General features: G+C 38.8%; 1 protein-coding gene across 10 annotated transcripts in view; it reads right to left on the reverse strand.

Moving 5' to 3' along the window:
* Nucleotides 1–23,460, reverse strand: part of gw (trinucleotide repeat containing adaptor protein gawky) — a 117,530-nt gene that overhangs the window by 74,228 nt on the left and 19,842 nt on the right. The window contains exon 1 of one of the 10 annotated variants that reach the window (XM_017612061.1): nucleotides 8,807–8,830. The exons of the other annotated variants lie outside the window; for them this stretch is intronic. The gene's annotated coding sequence lies outside the window, so the exon portion shown is untranslated. Of the gene's footprint in view, nucleotides 1–8,806; nucleotides 8,831–23,460 lie in introns of those variants that run through there. 10 annotated transcript variants of the gene reach the window in all.

The raw sequence follows: 23,460 nt of genomic DNA on the forward strand, positions 1-23,460 counted from the left end.
TGGATTGGGTGTAGATGCTCCCGAGGAAGAATGCAGCGCATTTAGAAAGAGCAGTAGAGTTGTGCGCTCCCCGCCACAAACTCCTCTGCAGGCAAAAGCCGGCACCACGAGCACGGAGAAAGCCGTCGGCGTGGTGCAGAAGGGTACACCTTTGCAAACGACAACTCCCGGCTGGTGGGATGGTGGTCATCAAACGCCAGCTGCTGCAAACAGAGACAAATATGCCACCGCAAGCTTGGGAACGTGCGAAGGCAATGAAGATGAGTAATTGGCCCAGATTCGGCTCGTCTTGAAGAAGATGCAGAGTGCTGTCTCCAAGCACAAAAATGTGTCCATGGACATAAAAACAGGTATGGCCCAAATCGAGGAGAGCCTAAATATACTAAGCTACCTCCGAGAGCAGCGCCGGAAGGGGTCTACCCTTTCCGAGCTGCAGAAAACTGGCCCTGGATCGCAAAAGAAAGCTCGAACTCGATCCGACTCCCAACAGGCGAGCCGGAAAAGAAAAAAATACAACTAATAATAATAATAATAATAGTAGTAAAAATATTATTATTAATAATCCTAGTAACAATAATGGTAATAATAATAATAATGCACAGAAAACCGTACCAGCTAATCAATGGAAAACGGTTGGAAAAAGNCAATCAATGGAAAACGGTTGGAAAAAGCAGAAAGCCCAAGCCAGGGCCAGCGCCAGGTGAACCCTTGGTCAATAAGGGCGAGGCGACCAGCCGCAAAAAAAAACAAAAAGGGTGAGAAAAAAGAAGTCCCGCCAAACTAATCATTAAGCCAGCTGAAGGCAAAACCTATGCAGAGGTGCTGGGAACGATACGCGGTAAGCTCCAACCCGAGAAGACGGAGACCGTAATTCGATCTGTTCGGAAAACCCGCGAAGGCGGCGTGCTCATCGAAATGGAGCGCTGTGGCAACCACACAGCATTTAAGGAAAATGTGTGCACTGCCATTGGCCAGCTTGGAGACGCCCGTATTCTCACTAGACGTTTACGTCTAGAAGTTCTGGGCATGGACTGCCTAACCACGGCCCCAGAAGTGGAGAACGCTATACGCGGGGAGTTAGGAGACAAGATGAATGGCCAACTTCGCGTCTCTCTCCTCGCTGTAAACTCGCGAGAACAAAGAATGGCCGTGGTGGAAATCGATGAACTGCCAGGCCGGACTCTTATTGAAAAGGGGAAGCTGCGAGTAGGTTGGATTATCTGCCGCGTCCGAGAGCGCGCGGATGTCCAAAGGTGTTTCCGCTGTCTGGGGTATGGCCACAAAAAGGCGGCATGCAAAGGCCCAGACAGAAGCAGTTCATGCTGGAAATGTGGTCAGCAGGGCCACATAGCCTCTGCGTGTAAAGAAAGCCCAAGCTGCTACCTGTGCTCGGCAGGAGATGGACAGAAAAATTCCCATCACCTGCCCGGGTCGGGAGCGTGCAAGGCCTTCAGGGATGCCCTTGCTGAGGCTAAGACAAAGCTTGGGAGAATATGATTAAATTTATACAAGGCAATATGAACAGGAGTAGGGTAGCTGATGACCTGCTGGACCAATTGGTTCTTGAACAAAGAGCAGACGCTGTCATCATCAGTGAACCCTATAGAACAAAAGAAACCTGGCATGTTGACCAATCAGGCTCGGCCGCGATATGGATTGCTAACCCCAACCATCGCGCAGAGAGCAGCGGGGTAGGACGCTGCTACGTCTGGGTTAAAATGGCGCAAATCACTGTGGTGAGCTGCTACCTGTCTCCAAACGACACAGTCCCTGTCTTCAGGGGAAAGCTCGAAGACCTTGAAGACGAATTGCGCGATATAACCGGCCACATAATTGTTGCTGGAGATTTCAACGCAAGAGGCGTGGAATGGGGTATGCCCCAAACAAACACCAGGGGAAGACTGGTCCTTGAAATGGCAGCCCGCATTGGCCTGACCATCCTCAACACCGGAACGACCCCTACATATCGAAGGCCGGGTTTTGGATACTCTATCCCCGACATAACCCTGGTCTCAGAAAGCCTTCTTCGAAGGGCTGACGGATGGAGAGTGATGGAAGACCTGAGTGGTAGCGACCACAACTACATCACCTTCCAAGTCACTGACATCACGCGAGGGCAAACACGTAGTATCCCTCGCAGGAAACCAGGATGGAACCCGTCTAGGGTCGATGTTCGCAAGTTCGATACGTCACTCCTAGCAGATTCCCAAGGCATTTCACCCACAACGGGAGAGATCCACAACAGGGAGTCTTGTACTAAGCTGGTCGAAGAAACTATGCGCTGCATTCACCGGGCATGCAAAGCCTCAATGCCACAGAGGAGAGCATGGTCAGGTAAAAAGCAGGTATACTGGTGGAATGACCGAATTGCTGAGCTGCGAAGGGCCTGCCATAGAATGCGGAGACTCGCAACGCGCGCTCGTGGTAGACCCGAGGCGCTGACCAGAGCAGCAGCCTACAAAAGCGCAAAGAAAGCACTTGGGGCCGAGATACAGAAGAGCAAACGGAACTGCTGGAAAGCGCTATGCGACGAAGTGGATCGCGATCCCTGGGGCCAGGGATACAAAATAGTGATGAAAAAGTTCCATACATCATCACAGGCGATGGATGAGGCCCGAGTTAAGAATATAGTGGATGCGCTATTTCCCACACACCCACTAAGAGCCGACACAGTGTTCGTCGAGGAGCAAGCCGAGGCACCACTGTTTTCGACAGACGAGCTGAAGCTAGCCCTGCGAAGCATGAAAGCCGGCAAGGCTCCAGGCCCAGATGGCATACCAGCGGAGGCAATCAGGTTAGCAGCGGAAACGAGCCCTGATCTTCTGCTTAACATGTACAACAGCTGCCTTAGGGCCCGGGTTTTCCCAAGCCAATGGAAGAAGGCGAGACTGGTGCTTATACCCAAGGGCAAAGGGGACCCAAACTCTCCTTCATCCTTCCGGCCACTCTGCATGCTAGACACAGCAGGCAAAATGATGGAGAGTCTGCTCAAAATACGCTTGACGTCAGCCATAGAAAGCGAGGGAGGCCTTTCACCCCGACAACATGGCTTCAGGAAGGGACACTCAACTATAGGAGCAATTGGCGAAGTAGTCGAGGCGGTACATAAGGCCGAAGAAGCCTGCCACCAGGCGCGGCCAATAGTGCTGCTAGTCACACTGGACGTCAAGAACGCCTTCAACTCGGCAAGATGGGACGATATGCTGGAGGCCTTGGAACGGTCATTCAAGGTTCCAACATACTTGCTAGATATGATCCGGGACTACCTCAGAGACCGTTGGCTTTTGTACGACACAACACAAGGTCAGAGAAAGAGACGTATAACCGGCGGAGCGGCACAGGGGTCTGTACTTGGCCCGGACCTCTGGAACGCCACGTATGACAGTCTGTTGCGCACGGAAATGCCGGAGAGCGCCTTCCTTGTCGCCTTCGCGGACGACGTGGCAGCCGTCATAACAGCAAGAAATGTCCAGCTAGCACAGCTCAAGCTAAACCAGGTCATGCGCAACGTCAGTGGATGGATGAGCGATCACGGTCTGCAATTGGCTACAGCCAAAACGGAGATCGTGCTCCTCACCAGGAAACGGATCCCAACAATTATAAATATAATGGTCGGACCTCAACTCGTGACGACTTCTAGGTCTACAAAATACCTAGGGGTGAAGCTTGACAGCAAACTCACATTCTGGGAACACATCCATGGAGTATGTGAAAAAGCTGCGCAGAGCACGGCGGCTCTAAGCCGGCTGATGGCGAACGTGGGCGGCCCGAAGCCATGCCGCAGGAAGCTTCTGATGACAGCGGTCCAATCGGTGCTCCTGTACGGGGCAGAAATATGGGCTGACGCATTGAAAGTCAAAAAATACCGGGTTCAAATGTCTTCGGTACAGCGCAGAGGGGCACTACGCATTGCTTCTGCATACCGTACAGTGTCCGCGGACGCGGTTCTAGTTATTTCTGGCGTCATGCCAATTGAGCTACTTGCTTACGAGCGAAAAGAGATTTACAATCTCAGTGCCGAGATAGGTCGAGCAGCTGCCGCGGCAAGGGCGCGCGAGCAACTGATCCAGCAGTGGCAACAAAACTGGAACGCGAGCACAAAAGGTCGATGGACACACTCCCTGATAGCCGACCTTCAAACATGGCTGAACAGACCACATGGGGAAGTCGATTTCTACCTGACGCAATTCCTCACCGGTCATGGTTACTTCCGAGAATATCTTCATAGAATGGGAAGGGTGGACTCACCGTTCTGTCACTACTGTGGAAACGTCGAAGATAACGTGTACCACACATTCTTCACCTGCGAACACTTCTTGATTTCGCGCAGAATGTTGGAAGAAAGACACGGAGACATTACTCCGGACAACATAGTTGGGATAATGATTTCCAGCGCAGAAAAGTGGGAAGCAGTTGCGAGATACGTGAAATTCGTACTCCGCTGCAAACGAGAGGACGGTTGTCTACTGAGGACACCCGAATGAAACGCCCCTACAAAAGAGCAGCCCCAAGGCTCTAACAGCGCGCTCCTGCATCTGAAGACATGCAGAATTGCGGTGCCAGATGCGGGATTCTTGCGCGGGCGGTGGGAGTTTGGGTTTTAGTGGGTAGCCCAACACGCTTCTGTGGGAGTCCCACACTCGGGGGAAGGTAGTATAGAGACTAGCGCCGCCGGCCAGTGCATAAAGCATTTCCCTCTCCTACGAACAAAAATAATAATAATAATAATAATAATAATAATAATAATAGTCCGTGGATGGATGAACGAGCACGGTATGCAATTGGCTACAGCCAAAACAGAGATCGTGCTCCTCACCAGGAAACGGATTCCAACAATTATAAACATGATGGTCGGATCTCAACTCGTGACAACTTCTAGGTCTACAAAATACCTAGGTGTGAAGCTTGACGGCAAACTTACACTCTGGAAGTATGTGAAAAAGCTGCGCAGAGCACGGTGGCTCTAAGCCGGCTGATGCCGAACGTGGGCGGCTCGAAGCCATGCCGCAGAAATCTTCTGATGGCTGGTATATGATGGCCGGCTGGTAATAATAATAATGCAAAGAAAATCATAAACTCACAATCTACTATCAAAATACAAGAACGAAACCGAATTGAATGAATTTCTGACCTCTTCAACTAGCCATCATATACCACGTGTATATGATGCTTCAATTCGTTCTAAGTCAAACCATGTTATATGGTACACACATGTAAACACATTCTCTAATCGAATTGAAACTTTTAACCGTGCCACCATAAATCAAATTTTGAATGCGAGTTAAGAGTTGTTGAAACGTGTTAAGACTGCATATAAACACGGAATTTGTCCACACCGTTGTTTCATGCAACTCTGTATAACGTAAACCATTTAAATAGTTCTTGAATTTACATTTTTGCTAAGCTTTGTTATAAATTTAATAGCTAAGATAACTTTTACAAGGCTGTTTGAGTCTTTAATCATTATTTTTCAATGTTCATTATTTTCAAGAATTTACAATTGTATTAATAGGGTTGCATCGGGATAAACTCTGTTTGAAAGTGTGTTCGATCGCTTCATTTCTTGTGTTGCATATAAACACTTAAATTTCAACCGAGCTACGCTGACACGAGTTAATTCGATACCGCGTTTGATGCCATATAAACAAGGTAATAGTGACATTACATGTACAAGTGAATCCTAGCTAAACCCCTCTATATCTGATGGCGAAATACACAGCGATACATATGCCACATTTAGAAAAGACAGACTATTTAACGAACAGCCATAAGCGCGGTGTCGGTGTCTTCATAGCCGTGAAGCCCAAAATTATTGTAGAGCTCATACCAGTCGAAAACAAAAGGATCGAGCAAGTGTTCGTCAGGGTAAATTCTGCCATGAATGGTATTATAATAGTGTATATTTACTTACCCCCGCAATCGACGCTTGGTTTATACGCGGAACATGCTGCTACAATCGCAGCTTTAAAATTAAAGTATCCTAATTGTAAACTTTTAATCATGGGTGATTACAACCTACCAAGCAGCAACCCTCTAGAAGAATGTCAGAACCTGCTTTTCAACGAAATGATTCAGGTGGGCTGTCTACAGTACGACGAAATTAGTCGGGTGGGCTGTCAGCAGTACAACGAAATATGTAATGTGAATGACCGTATCCCTGATTTATACTTTTGTGATATGGGCATAAGTGTAAACAAGATCATAGCCATAATCAACGAAGACAAGCATCATCCCGCACTTATTATAGATTGTATTATCAGAGCCAATCTAAGATCAAATAACTCTTCTATATACGCGTTCAAAAAAGCAGATGTCGAAATTAATAGATTATTCTTGCGGACCAACTTGGTTGATATTTAACAAACTAAATTCTCTGGATGAAAAATGTAACTGGTTTTATGAGAAAATACAAGAAGGAATTGATCAATATGTTGCATTGCACACGTCTACAGCAATCGACTATCCCAACTGGCTTTCTAAAGAGAGGAATCAGCAAAGTATGTTATAACAACTATACATTAAGAATTGTGGAACTAGTGATAATGGATGCCAACCAATTCTGGATGTATGTTAAAAGCAAGAGGCGCAACGATATAGATATTCGCTCTTCAATGTCCTGGGGCGAAAGGGACGCTGAAAATGGTAGAGAAGTATGTGACCAATTTTCTGTATTCTTTAAAAGCATCTAAGCCAATAAGTCTGCGAAACTCGCGACACAAGCAGTTAATAGATTCACCAGATACGAGGACGCCAATTTAACAGAGTTTGTTATTAGTTTTAATGATGTCTATGAGGAATTAACAAAGCTCAACATAAAAAAGGTGCTGGTCCCGACGGCCTACCCAATCAGTTTCTCAGAAACTATGCAGTAGGACTTGCTGAACAGGTGACAGGTGACTTCCCGTTGGCATGGAAGGTAGCTTTTATTAGTACAATACACAAATCAGGTGTGAAGTCAAATATAACTAACTACAAACCGATCTGTATCCAATCGTACATCGCTTAACTACCACTGAGTAAAATTATTTAAATCAGCATTTAATCATTATTTTATGAGTTTTATTTTTTTCGCTCTAAAATAATGATTATTTTTGATTTTTATTTTTCTGCTCAACGGAAATGATTATTATTTGATTTTTATTTGTTCGATCAAAAATAATGACTAATTAAGAGATAATAATTATTACTGAGTTTTATTTTTCCACTTAAAAATAATTATTTATAAATTTAACAAAACACGAGACAATAAACACATTCTCCCAAACCATACAGAAAAATGTTTGAATATAAATTCACGCTAATTTGTACATACATATGGGCAAATCTAAAAAACAGGTAACCTTTGTATTATTTAGCTTTATTTTCATTGTTTCAAACTATATCAAGCTAGTTGCTTTTGCATATAATTCATAGACGTATACTTGAAGCCTCAAAAAATTTTTGAATAAATTTTTTGGATAACTTTGAGTTATAAATGTTTTAATTAAAAACCGAATATTAAAAAGAAGTGCATTTTTTATGTAATTTTTAAGAGGAGAAAAATTAATTATGTCATAACTTTTGAAGCACACCATATACTTTTTTTTACTTACTGAAATTTTATCCTGAAAATTTTTAGACTTATTCCGTTAATTAGGGTGTCGCTACCTCTGAAAAGGATACGGCGGAAACCGCGATGGTATAGATTTTTATTTTTAGGAATGATCATTATTCTTAAGTGAAAAAAATAAAACTCCATAATAATTATTATCTTTGAGCGAAAAAATAAAAATCATAAAATAATCATTATTTTTGATCGAAATTATAAAAATCAAGTAATAATAATTACCTTTGAGCGAAAAATTAAAAATCAAATATTAATTATTATTTTTAAACTTTATTGTTTAAACTCGAAAAATAAAAATCATTGTAAATTACAGTGGGACGTACGAAAACAAATACGTGGGTATAAATAAAATGGTTTTACAGCGATTATAACTTGTTGATTTTTTTGGTTAAAATTGAAAAAATAATGATTATTTTTCGTCCCTGTTAACTACTTGAGAAGATAATCTTGCCACAAATAACATTTAACTTCAAAAACATTATATTAGGGATGTTTCGAATGTCATATTTTTCACATTGGCGAATGCTTTAAATCAAAACAAATCGCAGTGGCGGTACCTTAAAGAAAAATTACAGAGCTTTTGGAGTTTTCATTTAATTCCATGAATTTTATAATAAATTAAATTGTAGCAAAGTCGCACAGATGCTTTTGAAGTGAAAAAGAGGGGATAAATTAAATAACATATTTAGTTTTACATGCGTATTTCTAGAAATTTTAGTTAAAAAAATTGCAATTCGAATGAAAATTTGTTGATTTTTTTTTTATTTTAGCACAAACTTTAGAATTTGGATTTATATAGTTTTTGTTAGATAATCAGCTCTACTTTTATAAAAAAATTTACGAAAAAAAACCAAATGAAAAATATTGCGAATATTATATAAAAATCACTACAATTTTGAGTGAGTCTTTATAGTTATTTATTCGTTTTTACCTGGTTAGTCAGCAAATTTGTACTCAGCGGAAAATGGAAATATATGTTTGAATTAAACATTCCAAAATAATAAAGTGCTAATCATTTTACAAATTTTCAAAACGATTTTTTAATTTCCAGGTAGCTTTAAAACTAAAATTTTAATACTTCATTATAAAGTTTCAGTTTATATAAGTAAACATCGTCAACAAGGGGGCTTAAGCACCCCAGAGTAAAATAATCCACTTAAAATTTTTGTTCAAACCGTACTGAGGATACGTCAAACTCACCTGAATGTATTCGTCACATATATTCACAGATACTAATACATGAAAAACCTGCGCATGCGCAAAACGTACATTTGGCTCAAAACTATCTCCCTTTGATTGCTGAATCCAAACACATTGCGCAGATAGTCTACTGCCAATATAGAAGTATTAAATACATGATTATTAGAACATTGACCGAGTGCTTAACCTATACAGTGTTTATTATTATTTGCGGGACAGATCTGTCAATTTGTCGTATTTTAGTTTAGTTTCCACCAATCGAGACGATTATCACAGTCGGGTCTACGTAACCTGAACGACCCGGATTTATATCTGGCCAAGGACTGTCACTCCAGCAACACTCCCCAAAAAGTCTTTGGGGAATTTGTATGCTGCTACAACAACAACAACATTATCACTGAGATAAGCTCGTTTTTCTTTAAGATAGGTCTTCAATTAAGCTTTAATTTCACATTTTTCAATGTCTGCAGATTCTACATCGGAGCCTTCGCTTTCGCTTCGGAATCTAAAATTATTTCTAGGTTGCTTATACGATTTTTAGCAGTAGGTGCTTGTTGAAGGCCAATCAATGTTGCTTGATTTACTACTTAACCGTTTAGCGCCTAAAGCTAAAAGCCGGTTATTGTGCGCACCCTGATTAGACAGACTTAGTGCCATTTCAACAATATTAGAGTGGACTCTCTGACCATGTTCACATTCGCATTCGCAAAACATTCGTATCATTTTATGCTAATGCGAATGTGTAAATGTGTGTGCGAATCATTCGAATAACGAATGCGAATGCAAATATTCGCAACATCCCTGCATTATATCAACAAAACAACATGGCTTCTTCGTTGGTCGATCAAACAACAACCAACCTATTTTGTTATACGAACTATATTCTCAATGCTATGAACCGGGGTCTGAGTGCACATGCAATTTACACAGATTTCAGCAGGGCCTTCGATATGGTCAACCATGAAATACTTGTCAATAAACTGAGTTAACACGGCGTAAAAAATAAAGCGCTGGAGTGGATTCAATCGTATCTATATGGAAGGTTTTTACAGGTATGGATTAACGGCCATATATCATATATGTATGTATGACTAAGCTCAGATGTCCCTCAAGGATCTCCTTGGGTACAATACTGTTCAACATTTTTATCAACGGTAAACTTAAATCGGAACACCTATTGTATGCCAACGATTTATAGATCTTCAGGGGAATAAGCATCAAGAACGATGTCATCATTCTGCAACATGATATAGATGAACTTAGTAGGTGGTGTACCATAACAAGTTAAAGATGAACATAGATAAATGCGTTTCGATGTGCTTCTCTCGGTCACGCCACATTCATCCAACTGAATATAAGATTTATGGTCAAAAACTTGTAACAGTCAAAGCAATGAAGGACTTAGGAGTGATCATCGATGACAAACTGACTCATTCCGATCATGTGGATAAAATCATATCTCAAGCTTACAAGGCTCTTGGTTTTTTTTTAAGATCTAGCAACGACTTCAACAATCCTACAACAGATGCGAGATTATACACTGCACTAGTGAAGCCAATATTGGAATGCTGTTCGACAATTTTGTCACCTAGTACCAGCACACAAATTAGTAAATTGGAAAAAAATACAATATAAACAGTGCAAGCACATCTCATATCTTTTGAAACGAAGGCGAGCTAGTATGAGCATTGAAGAAATCTATACGCTGTTTAAGATTAAGAAGCTAGAAACTCGGAGGGAGGAATTCCTACCTAGTCCTCTTTTATAAAACCATTGACGGGCAATCCATTCCCCGGAAATCCTGGAAAAATTTGGACTAGTTTGTAATAAACCTGACTTAAGATCTAAAGGGCTATTAGGTACAATAAAACCTCAAAAAATTAGATGTGCTGCGGACCAAGGAATCGAACAGCTTATAGTCAGTAGTCGGACATTAACTTTTTTGGAGGTTCGTTATCAGTCTTCGTATAAATTTAAGGCATTATAATTAAATTTTTTCTTTTTACTTATGTTTTCAGTTAATTACACTAGTTAATAACGATGTAGTGTACAGCCGATTGGCGTAAATGAATGAATAAATAAATTAATTAATTAATAACGTTATAACATTTACAAAATCTCAATTATATCGACTAGGCTCATTCTTAAAAAACGAAAGCTACAAATTTTTTCTTTCCACAACAAATTTGTAATAAAGAAGCTGCAATTAACGCCGGTGTAACATTTTTGTTATCTCAATTTAATCGACTGTGGGGCATGGTGTCCAGTTAGCACTATATACTAAATTTTGTCCGAAAAACGGTCAACTCGATTTTTTTCCAGAAAAACGAAAGCTACAATTTTTTTATTTTCACTACAAATTTTTAACTCAAAAGCTACAATTAACGGCATAGTAACATATTGTATATCTCAATTCTATCGACTACGTGCATGTCAAGTTAGCACTAGAGACATTTCATGTCCCCGCGGCCACCTTTGTGCGCGACCTCTCAGGATTTGGATGAAAGTTGAAGAGATTGATGTTCTAGATGACATAAATATAAGTGGAGCATATTTTGCCGATATGACGTAGGGTTGCCTATTTACACGGGACTTAAATTTTAGGAAAACGTCATACACACCTTCCTTTAAAGTGCTGCATCTTGGAAACCTTTTAACGAAACTTAATGAAAAAAAATGTGTTTCTTCCGTCTTATTATGGGCTTTAATTGTACATTTTTTACATTAATGTATGTATTAACGTATAAAAAACAAAGAAAAAATTAACTAAACATTTTCTTTTAATTATTTTTTTTTTTGATTATAGCATTTTTAAAAATTTATATTTTTACATAAAAACATTGTCTATAATTTCAACTTTAAGTATCCAAATGGGCGTAAGGGGTACTTAGGCGTATGGACTCTAGACGGCGGCGACGCCGCCGTCTCAATTCGCGCCGGCGCATCTGTCCATTAGTCACATACCAAAAAGCCAAGAAAACCATGAAGCTGCTAAACTTATCCTGTCATTTTGTGGGCATCAGGCATTTACTACTCTTATTCAAATTGGAATTATATTTTATTCCATTTTTAATAAATATAAATTGAATTTTCTTCTAATTCGTACTTGAATTAGAATGATGAGTGCCTATCGCTGAAGGTATTGCGCCAGATTAGGAATAACTGAAGCCTTAAATTGTTGACTAAGCACTTTTTTATTGCAATAACATAAAAACAACAAAGTAATCGTAACACAAAAAATTAACTTAGCATTTCTTATGCTGGTTAAATAATATAAATATTAATTCACAGTGATAAGATTATTATATAGAAATCTATGCATACATACAGACACATAAAAATATGTGTTAAACAATTAAAGGACAATAAAAGTAAATTAGTTGTTAAAGCAATCAAGTAGTTACAATAAGAGGTTCTCTTTACAAGAATCATAATTGTCATGAATAAAAATTATCTTGTTAACGTTGTGAGAACTCAGCTGCGAACTTTTATTAGTAATAGTAAGTCCAGCAATAGAAAACACACGTTCGCTAGGTGTACTTGTTGCCGGTATGCACAAGACTTTTTGTTCTAATATAGATAGTAAAGGCATAGAACATGATTTTTCTCGCCAAAAATTCAAGACGTTTTGGGTTGATGATAAGCTCAACAATAAATGGCATTCCGCTTCCAGACTCATGTCTTTAGAATATGAAGAGTGCCGTTCAGCAAGCTTCATTGTTTTGCTGGTAGAAGGGGTGTTATCCGAAGCATTCTGATTATCGCAATTTATTTGAACATCTCCAATTAATCTTCTATACATTTTTATCAAGAACTGCATATTTGTTAAATTCTGTGCTTCACAATATTTTGAAATACAATTCAGTGAGCTGAATCGAGGATCCAGTAAAGAAGCGCAAACTAATATGTCAGACATTGGAAATTTGCTGTCCAGTCTACTTTTCATGTTATTTTTCATTTGATCAATGGGACAACAGTCGGAAGAATGCAAGTTATTGCCGCTCAAGTCACTACCATCATTCTCTCCTAATATTGACACAATTTCAGTTCTAATAATTAATGCAAGAAAATAGATGGATATGATCCCCGGACAAAATGTTCACAGAATCTTTGAATTTTTGCAAAAAGTCTCTTAATTTGTATACAAGTTGTGCTTCAGTCTCTAAAAGTATTAAGCCAGTCTTATTGCACTTTGTCAGCAGTTTATTTATTGTAGTTCTTTGAGATCCAAGACTGTCTAGCATTGACAAGACGCTATGCCATCTAGTGACGACCGCGGTTTTGAGTGTGATGTTTCTCTTTTGCACCAAACTGCAATGCAAATCATTAATATTGTTTATATGTCTATACGTTTCTAAAGGAACATCATCCAGCGGTCCAAAGCCATCGTCATAATCCATCCAAGAATCATCTTCCGAAGCAAGAAGTTCTTCCAAATTGTCGATACTTGGCAAAATTTCATTTTGTATCACGTCTGCTTGACATCTCAAAATGTGAGTTTTAAATCGTAATGGTCTCACAATACTTTTGCACTTTATAATTAAATTTCTTAGTTCAGGAACAGAATTGTAGCCATCTACACTGAGTAAATTGTGTAGTCCATGTCCAAGGCGGAAATGGTTCTTGATACACCCTAAACTAATGGCCCTTTTTATATTGCTGCCTTGATCAGTTACAACAAAATTAGATGTCAATCGCAAATTGAACTTATCTGTCACTTCTTGAAGTTCAGCTAAAATATTATTTGCCGTGTGAGACTTGGATATATATTTGGTTTCCAGCGTTAGGTGTTTCATCTCAAAAAAGCTTGTGAGACAATGAAATGTAAAGGGTATATAATTTCTTCTTCGGAAATTATCCGTCCACAAATCAAATGTTAAAGCAAAGTGTCTTTGGCCATATATTTCACGTGTAACAAATTTTAATACTGCTTCATATACATCGTCCAACGCGGTTGTTGAAAGTGTTTTGTAATGAGGAATATCGTCATCAGCTACCGCTACTTTATATTTTTTTAGGAAGTCTTTAATTCCATTGTGGGAAATAACATCCACAAAGCTAGATCTCCTTCCTAGAATCCATTTTCGATCTTTTGAAGACTTTGGAGGTGCACATTTGTTGAAGAATTTGGATATTGGAGTGAGCGAATTGTTCTCAGGGTCGAGGTCCCGTATATTGTGTTCATTTTTTAGATGGCGAGTTAAATTCCCGGTTGAACAGCTTTTACTGTATTACTGGATTTTAGCACTCAAATGAATATCAAATATTAATTAAATGCATAAAAGTCGATGAATTACTTTATACCATGAAAAAATTACTGTTTCATCTTCTTTTTTCTGTTTTCCCAAACATATCTTGCAAAAAACTTTATTTTCTTCAACACTTTCGCCTTCTATAATCAAAGTTCCAAAGTAGTTGTTGTTGTTGTAGCGGCTACAACAACCCCGCCCAGATCGGCTGATATCTCAGTCGTTGTCGTCGAGTTCCACTAACGGCAGCCCCAAGAAGCGTGCAGCCTCTATGGGGTCAGTCCATAGGGACGACGCCGTTAGGGTTGTGGGGTTTTCCGGGCATGCGAAGAGATGTTTCGAGTCGTGAGGGACATTCGTTCGGCACATCCGCATTTAACCTACACAGGTAGGAATTTAGCCTGCTGCAGTAGCCAGAGCGAAGTTGGGCTATTGTGGTTCTGGTCTCCCGAGGCAGATGGAGCTCCGTCCTGTCAATGTCCGGTGTTTGTGTGCCTAGAACGGCATTCACAGGTCTTGAGNACAGAGGTTGCGTAATGAACCTCTGGACTTTGTCCGTCAGTTCATATAGATGCCTCCTGACGTGCCTCGGCGAGGGCTCCTCTGCAAGCAGCTGTCTATTTGGGTGGCCACATCTGTGGCTCCCAACAAGAAACTGCTTGCAGAGCATCGTGTTGTGCTCCCTAATTGGGAGCATTTTTGCCTCATCGTGGAGGTGGTGTTCTGGTGACATCAGGAGGCATCCTGTCGCTGTCTTGAGTGCTGTATTTTGTACCGTCTGTAGCTTCGTCCACTGCGTCCTACTAGTCCCCGGCGACCACACTGGTGCTGCGTAGTTTAAAACCGGCCGGCCTATTGCCTTGTATGTTGCCATTAACGTTTCTTTGTCTTTGCCCCAAGTACTGCCGGCTAGCGACTTGAGGACCTTGTTGCGGCTCTGTACTTTATTGACAATAGCGGTTGTGTGCGCAGAGAATGAGAGCAGACTGTCGAATGTTACTCCGAGTATTTTGGGATTATTCACCGTCGGAAATGTGGTGAATTCCTAGCGGTAGCCTGACCTCCTTCGTCCAGGTTGTGAACAGGGTCGCAGAGGATTTCGTAGGGGAGAGGGCTAGACACTTTGCAGTGAAGAAGCGAGAAAGTTCAGAGAGATATCAATTCCATTCCCAGTCGTAGTAGTCCCATACTCTGCTTTTGCGGATGGCACATGAACGCTTAAAATCTATTTTATAGCTTTCTACTGTTGCACTCATTTGTAATTATATCCCAGCTGTCAAATATTCTAAAGATGGGACAATAATAGAGCTGTACTTTTATTCGATTACTCATGCTACTTAAGTAACTGGTTGTTTGTGTTAATCAAATATAGAATTAAGCAATATTCTAATTAAACAAAATGTTCAATAATCTAATATTTTTAGTAGCGAAATTCATATATTGTTCTATGAAATTGTGAAGTGAAATTGAAAAATTCAATGTCAGTGAAGATTTCATTTATTCACTTTATCATTTTGTTATATAATTTTAAGCGATTCTCGATCGTTAAAGGCTATTCCTTTAACATCTGGAAAGTAATTATTTAATAAATTGTTGTGAGTTTAAGGCAATGATATTCTTTATCACAAGATGGTGGTTTTGGGAAAAACGCCCAACTTTTCTTTTGCACGGCCACAAAAATTTGTAAAAAAAAAGTGAGAACGTTTTGACAAATTAATTTATTTCTATTTGAAAAAAGAATCGTAATTTTGTGTGTAGTGATGAAAAATATTTTCACTTCACGTTTTCACAGAACAGGAATTGGCCCCCTGGCTCAGCCTTTGATAATGCCGACAAGACAAGTAATTCTTGATCTATAAACTAGTTTAAATAACTTGCTAAAGTAATAAACCGTACATTTAAAAAACAATATATTTTTTTTAAGTAATTTTAGACGGCTCAATATGAATAAGATACTTTTTTCAAAGAAACTTTTTCCGATCGAAAAGCTTCTTAACTATGTTCTTTTAGTGCTAAACACGTTTGAAAAATAAAAGAATTCATGTTCGTGGTAAACGACCACAAATTAGTTTAAACAAATCTTATAAAAATTCAATTTATTTTCATAAAAGGGTCATTAAATGTAGAAGAGGAAAACGAAGTCAATTTGAAAATGCCCCAATTATCTATATTTCAGTAGTAACCTCTTTTTAAATGACTATATTTCATTAATCAGTTGAAAAATATTAAAACCGAATTATTACAGAACAGTGCTGTCGCCGTCCCTTCAATTGAAGTTTTTCACTTTACTTTGGAAGCCGTCACTTTAGTTTTTATGAAATCACTTCACAATAATACATTTTCTTAACAATAATACATTTTCTTAACAATAAATGATTTATTTAAAAAAATAAAAAATTTAACTACCATCAAAGTAATTTCATCGGTTAATATATAAAATCTTAAAAATATAAAAAAATAATCAGCTAATAAATAAATTGGGTGGGGTTTAGTAGCGCTCACAACTACTTCGGGCTATTCCGTCTAAAGGGGTGGCCCGATACAAAAAAAAATCCACACACTTGTAGTCAAGGGTCTACGCATTATTTTAACACTCACTTTTATAAATTTTGGTCACTAATTTATTTACAAATTGGGTTTGAAATATGCTCTTTTTTGTAAAATTCGAAAATTAGCGTACATTTATCACTCCTATTCTCCTTAAAGCAGCCACTTCACCAATACATTTTTGTATTCCCCTTCACTTTACACTTTACTCGATTAGTTATAACTTGCTTTACGACTTTAATATTAACCAATTAATCACAATTCATTAAATAAAAACACCTTCAAAATCACGCGTCTGGCTTTGGTTGCATATGCAAATTAAATGGCGGAGTTCAGCAGTCAAACTCCAAAATATGCAAAAGAATGAGAGACAAAAGAAGATAGGATATAACCCAGTAAGCATTAAAAATATAGAAAGGTTTTCTCTGCAAAAGGTGTTGAGCTCCTTTTCTTGGCAAAACAGAAAGGAGAATTCTACTGCCTGAGGGTTATAATCCCTAAGTGCGGCCGAAGGCCGCCTACGCAGAAAGGTGTTCTCTGCAAAAGGTGTTCATCAGCAACCCTTCTTTGGCAACACAGAAAGGAGAACTCTAGCGTCTGAGGGTTATAATCCCTAAGTGCGGCTGAAGGCCGCCTACGAAGAAAGGTTTTCTCTGCAAAAGGTGTTCAGCCCCCCCTTCTTTGGCAACACAGAAAGGAGAATTCTACTGCCTGAGGGTTATAATCCCTAAGTGCGTCCGAAGGCCGCCTACGCAGCCCCCCTTCTTTGGCAATAGAGAAAGAGAATTCTACTATGTGAGGGTTATAATCCCTAAGTGCGTCCGAAGGCCGCCTACGCAGCCCCCCTTCTTTGGCAATAGAGAAAGAGAATTCTACTATGTGAGGGTTATAATCCCTAAGTGCGGCCGAAGGCCGCCTACGCAGAAAGGTGTTCTATGCAAAAGGTGTTCGGCCCCTTTTCTTTGGCAACACAGAAAGGAGAATTCTACTGCCTGAGGGTTATAATCCCTAAGTGCGGCCGAAGGCCGCCTACGCAGAAAGGTGTTCTCTGCAAAAGGTGTTGTTCAGCAACCCTTCTTTGGCAACACAGAAAGGAGAACTCTAGCGTCTGAGGGTTATAATCCCTAAGTGCGGCTGAAGGCCGCCTACGAAGAAAGGTTTTCTCTGCAAAAGGTGTTCAGCCCCCCCTTCTTTGGCAACACAGAAAGGAGAATTCTACTGCCTGAGGGTTATAATCCCTAAGTGCGTCCGAAGGCCGCCTACGCAGCCCCCCTTCTTTGGCAATAGAGAAAGAGAATTCTACTATGTGAGGGTTATAATCCCTAAGTGCGGCCGAAGGCCGCCTACGTAGAAAGGAATTCTACGCAAAAATACATTTATTAAAAAGAACATTTTCTTTATAAAAACTTGTTTTTTTCTATTTTCAATTAACTTTTTTATTTTTTATTCAAAATCGACCGATATCTAATTTGGCATAATTTCTTTTATTAAAAAATCCCACGGTTTGTATTAGTTGGGTCATATTCCACTTCAAACTGCTCAGTTTACCTAAGAAAATTCCGTTTTTCCCCCTTTTTCAAACGGTTCCCTAGAGGCCTGGGGGAGGAGCCCAAGGGGGAGAGGGGCCTTTTTAGAAAGCGGGGACTGTCCCCTTTCTAGTGGGCGGGGTTTGCTACCTTGACACCACACACCTAGTCGATAGAATTGAGATATCCAATATGTTACTAAGCCATTAATTGACTTACTAATTTTTGTGAAAAGCCAAAAAAAAATTTTGGTTTTCGCGTTGACCGATTGTCGAACAAAATTTAGTATGTAGTGCTAACTTGACGCCATGCCCCATTTTCGATTAAACTACGATATTGAAAATGTTATAACGGCATTAATTGTAGCTTTTTTGTTGTAAAAAGGAAAAAATTATAGCCTTCGTTTTTTAAGAAAAAAAAAGGTATGTAGTTTTACATTGACACCATACACATAGTCGATAAAATTGAGATATCCAATATATTACTAAACCATTAATTCTAGCTTTTATCTTAAAAATTTGTTGTGAAAAGAAAAAGTTTAGCTTTCGTTTTTCTGGAAAAAATCGAGTTGACCGTTTTTAAAAAAAAATAATGTAGGTTGTGCTAACTTGTACCATGCCCTATTGTAGATTAAACTAAGATATTCAAAATATTATAGCGGCATTAAACACCATACACCTAGTCGATAGAATTGAGATATTGAACATGTTATAACGGCATTAATTGTAGCTTTTATGTTGTAAATTTGTTGTGGACAGAAAAAGTTTGTAGCTTTCGTTTTTTAAGAAAAATTCCAAGGTGTTAACATGTTTCTAGGTGTATGGTGTCAAGTTAGCACTACTAGAGGTTTACACCGATAGATATTGCGGCGGCGGCGTCGTCAATCTTAGAAATAAGAGCACCGGCGCATCTGGCCATTAGGGATAGAGATATACCAAAGAACGTGGGAAACCAATTCTTGTTAAATTGTAACGCAATTTTTGGCAAAATATTATTAAATAAGCCTAATAAATATTTGGAATCGGTGCATATGCTTGTTTATTAAAGTACAATAATATAAACAAGTAAGAAAGTCGAAGTTCGGGCCGAGCCGAACATTAAATACCCGGCACAAGTATTAAATATACGTTTTTCACCTTTCCGAAAGCTACTGCTACATGGTAAGCCGGGGTGTATCAATTTTGAGTAAATTAGCGTCCTTAAATTTCTAAATATTGAAGTTTCAAGCATTTCTGAAAGAAATTTACCGTTATATGAAAAGCGGCCGTAATTCTAGTCCGAGTTCAATAATTTTCAACGTTTTTCTTTTATGTGGCAAGCACAATAACCATACCGAGTTTGGTACAAATTGGTAGAACGGTTACCGAGATACATATATGTGATCATAAGTGGTCCACGCCCATTTTCCAAAATTTTATCATAAACGTATTTCTTGGTAAAGAATTGTTGCAAACATCAATTTTGAATAAATTAGCTTTAATATTTCCTGATTTATCAAAGATTTTGCATTTATCTAAATTACCGTTATATGGGATGTGGGCGTGGTTATTGTCCGATTTTAAAAATTTTCGGCCATTTGGTATGCTATACCAAGCCCAACAACTGTGCCAAGTTTGGAAATTGGTGGAGCCGGTACAAAGATATACACATGTAACCATAAATATCGCAGTTTACGTATTTCTGAAAATTACCGTTATATGGGAAGTGGGCGTGGTTACAGTCTGATTTCGCCCATTTTCAATACCAAATACTTCACTCGAAAATTAACAAATGACAGCACTGCTACCAAATATAAGGCTCATTCCATACAATATTTACACCTCAATATTTTTATTGGTGTGAAATATGTTTTTTACTTTCTTTAACAAAAAAGGACATATTTTTTATTTCGTCATGATATTCGAAAATATCGAAAAAAAATCTCCGAACTCTCAAATAATTATCTTTTTTCAACTATTTTGCAGTTAATAAACTATTTGTCGCAGAAAATCTTTTCAACAATCAAAAAGTGCGTAATTACCTTGGCTTTGCATTAGAGTGTGAGATAGACTTAAATAAATATTTTTTTGCATTAAAAATTGCATCTTTTATCATTTTTAACCGACTTCCAAAAAAGGAATATATATTTTTTTTTATATGTATGTTACCGCATAACTTTGGACCACGTCAACCGATTTCGATATTTTTTTTGCATCGGAAAGTTAGTGTCTCAGAGGTGGCCCCATACTATCCAACCCAATCATTGGAGCATGAAATATACAGGGTGTCCCAGAAGTGACCTGCCAAACTTTAGGGGAAGGTAGGTGGGGCGGGGAGCTCTCTGATAAACAAAAAATTTTCAGGTAAAAGTGTCACTGTTTTTGAAATATTTGCATTTTTTTTTTAATTAAAAAAAATCGTGCCTGTTCATGTATTTTTTTCTATTCGAAACAGTAAGAGTGCCACCTTTCAAATCTTTATTGAAAGAGGAATTATTTAAGGAATGTAAAGTTCTAGCTCAGTACATGTTTTTTCACCAGAGATAGTCAAATTTGGGGAAGAAAATACCAAAAAGTTAAAAATCCCAAAATAGTCCTAATTTTATGATGGTTCCTTAATATATTTTAACTACATTGCAATTGAGTATGGAGAAGCAACTATCTGGAAGTATTTTACATGAGAAATTTACTAAGTATAGCCTGGTTTGCAGATGCAGCTAAAGAAAATACATGAAAAGGCACGATTTTTTTTTAATTAAAAAAAATTTAAATATTTCAAAAACGGTGACACTTTTACCTGAAAATTTTTTGTTTATCAGAGAGCTCACCGCCCCACCTACCTTCCCCTAAAGTTTGGCAGGTTACTTCTGGGACACCCTGTATATATATATACTAGCAAATGCCCGCTTGCTTCGCGGCGCCTAATAAGATCTTTTGTGTTGGCCAATACAAAAGTAGCGTTTAAAAGCAAAAGCAGTCTGTAAAGTAGACATTTTTAGTTTAAATTGAAACGACTAAAAAACGGAATCCTCCTCACACATATGCCAAGAATAGTAGCGCTGTGATTCCATATGGAATACTAATCCTTTTCGATGTAATGTGTTTTACCTATGGTCTTATTTCCACCTGTGAGATTTCTGCCAAGCGTGCGTAATATTCTTCTATGATCCTGCAACCAATAAAAGTCCTTATACGAAACTCAAGAGCACAGATGAGTGTTTTCAATTATAGGAAGACCAAGAATCCTCGCTGCCCTACAGCATGAAAAGTTTTCGCATAAATTGACTAAATGAGTCGTGTGATCTCATGAATATCGTTCAAATGAAGCCATTGATATACCTACCGTGTTCCTTCTTGGACAGATGTGGTCGAATCTTTCCTTGTCAATTCGCCACTTTTACAATATGTCTTAATATTTATGAATTGGTTTCTTTGAATCTTACTGCTGTAATAACGGCTGCCTCGAGCAGCTTCGTCAATCGGAGGTAGATGCAAGATCACGCTTACACAGTGTTACGGTCTGTATATGCATACTTAATCGCATCCTTGATTTAACCATGTGAAAAGTAAATTCGTCTAAGATAAACAAACCCCGTGGGGGTTTTCTATATATTTCGGGTGCAGCGTCATCCATTGGGTCCCTTTTCTGCAAAACCTTTGCTTGTCATGAAATGAAAATGAATTATGAATTCCAATCAGATTTTATAACAATTACCGATTTTCTAAATACCTCAACTCCAGCGGGTCCATTTTTAGCAAAGGAATTTTTCATAATACAGGTAGTCACGGTGCGAATTTGAACGAACTATTATAAGTAACTCTACTCCAGCGCCACCAGCCTGTTTTCTAGTAGCCTATAAAAGGACCTCCGACAATTTGACTGGGCTCTATTGAGTGGTTTTTGAGTTTAGTCCGAAAAACGGAAATGGCTATCATTTTATGTATGTAATCTTCCTTATCCTGAGTTTCGCCCGAAAAAAATTCACACGAAAATTTTGATCCCCCCCCCCCCATAGTAAGTACACGGAAACCAAAAGCGAAAAGTGAACCGGTTCAGGGAAGATGAAACTCAAGATAAGGCTGAATATGTTTCGAATGAAAAAAAAAATCATCATGAAAGTAATAAACATTTCTTATGTGTATTAACAAAATAGGTTCATAAATACGGCTTTTATAAATAACTGGACTCCAGCACAACCTAGCTGGACTCCAGCAACACTCCCCAAAATGTCTTTGGGGAATTTGTATGCTGCTACAACAACAACAACAACAACCTAGCGGGTCCGTTTTTCGCAAGTGGTTTTTTGATCATGCCCAGTGGGAAAAGTGGTAATGCATTACATGCGTGATAAATAATGTAATGTATTTCTTACGAGTTCTATATTCTATTACTGTTAACTATGTAATCAGAGTTCTAATGTATCCAAAAAGTCGCCAAAAATTCATATTAAATAGCATTCATTCCTGCATTACTGGATTTTCGACATTTCGATCACAATACATTACATTTTCCCACTGGGTGCATATGAAATCGGTTCCTAAATACAACTTTTATAAATAACTCGCCTCCCGCGCCACCTAGCGGCTCCGTTTTTTGTAAACGTATTTTACATTATGCTGAAACTATACCTTTTGAATTTGAAAGAAATCGGTTCATAAACGACTTTTATAAATACCACCACTCCCTCGCCACCTAGCGGGTCCATTTTTGGTAAACGTGTTTGCCATCATGCTGGTAGTTTACATTTTGAATTTAAAAGAAATCGGTTCATAAACGACTTTTATAAATACCACCACTCCCTCGCCACCTAGCGGGTCCATTTTTGGTAAACGTGTTTGCCATCATGCTGGTAGTTTACATTTTGAATTTAAAAGAAATCGGTTCATAAATACGATTTTTATAAATACCTCAACCCCAGCGCCACCTACCGAGTTTTCTGGTACCCTATAATAGAACCATATATTTGACTGAAATCTATGCAGTAGTTTTGGAGTTAACTCCGAACAACGAAAACGGCTATTATTTTATATATATAGATATATATATATATATATATATATCGTCGTTTAAAGTACATAACCGCGTATCGTCATTCTGCAAAACCGCGTAACTGACATTGGCTGCCAAAAATTGGATTTGCACACACAAGCTGTTGGCTCAATCCTTATCCATTCGTCTTGAAATATACTTGCCAGAAATTTGATTTCTCTATAAAAAGGAGAACCATTTTGAAATGAGTGTTTTTACTGTCTAGAAAATAATTTATACAACCTCACATACGCGGTTTTGCATTTTCCTGATACGCGGTTTTGCATTTTGTTGATACGCGGTTTTGTACTTTAAACGACGATAT

The sequence above is a fragment of the Rhagoletis zephyria genome, unplaced genomic scaffold, assembly GCF_001687245.7.
Source record: "Rhagoletis zephyria isolate East Lansing unplaced genomic scaffold, Rhagoletis_zephyria_1.1 Rzeph_scaffold_00495, whole genome shotgun sequence".
NCBI classification, from domain to species: domain Eukaryota; kingdom Metazoa; phylum Arthropoda; class Insecta; order Diptera; family Tephritidae; genus Rhagoletis; species Rhagoletis zephyria.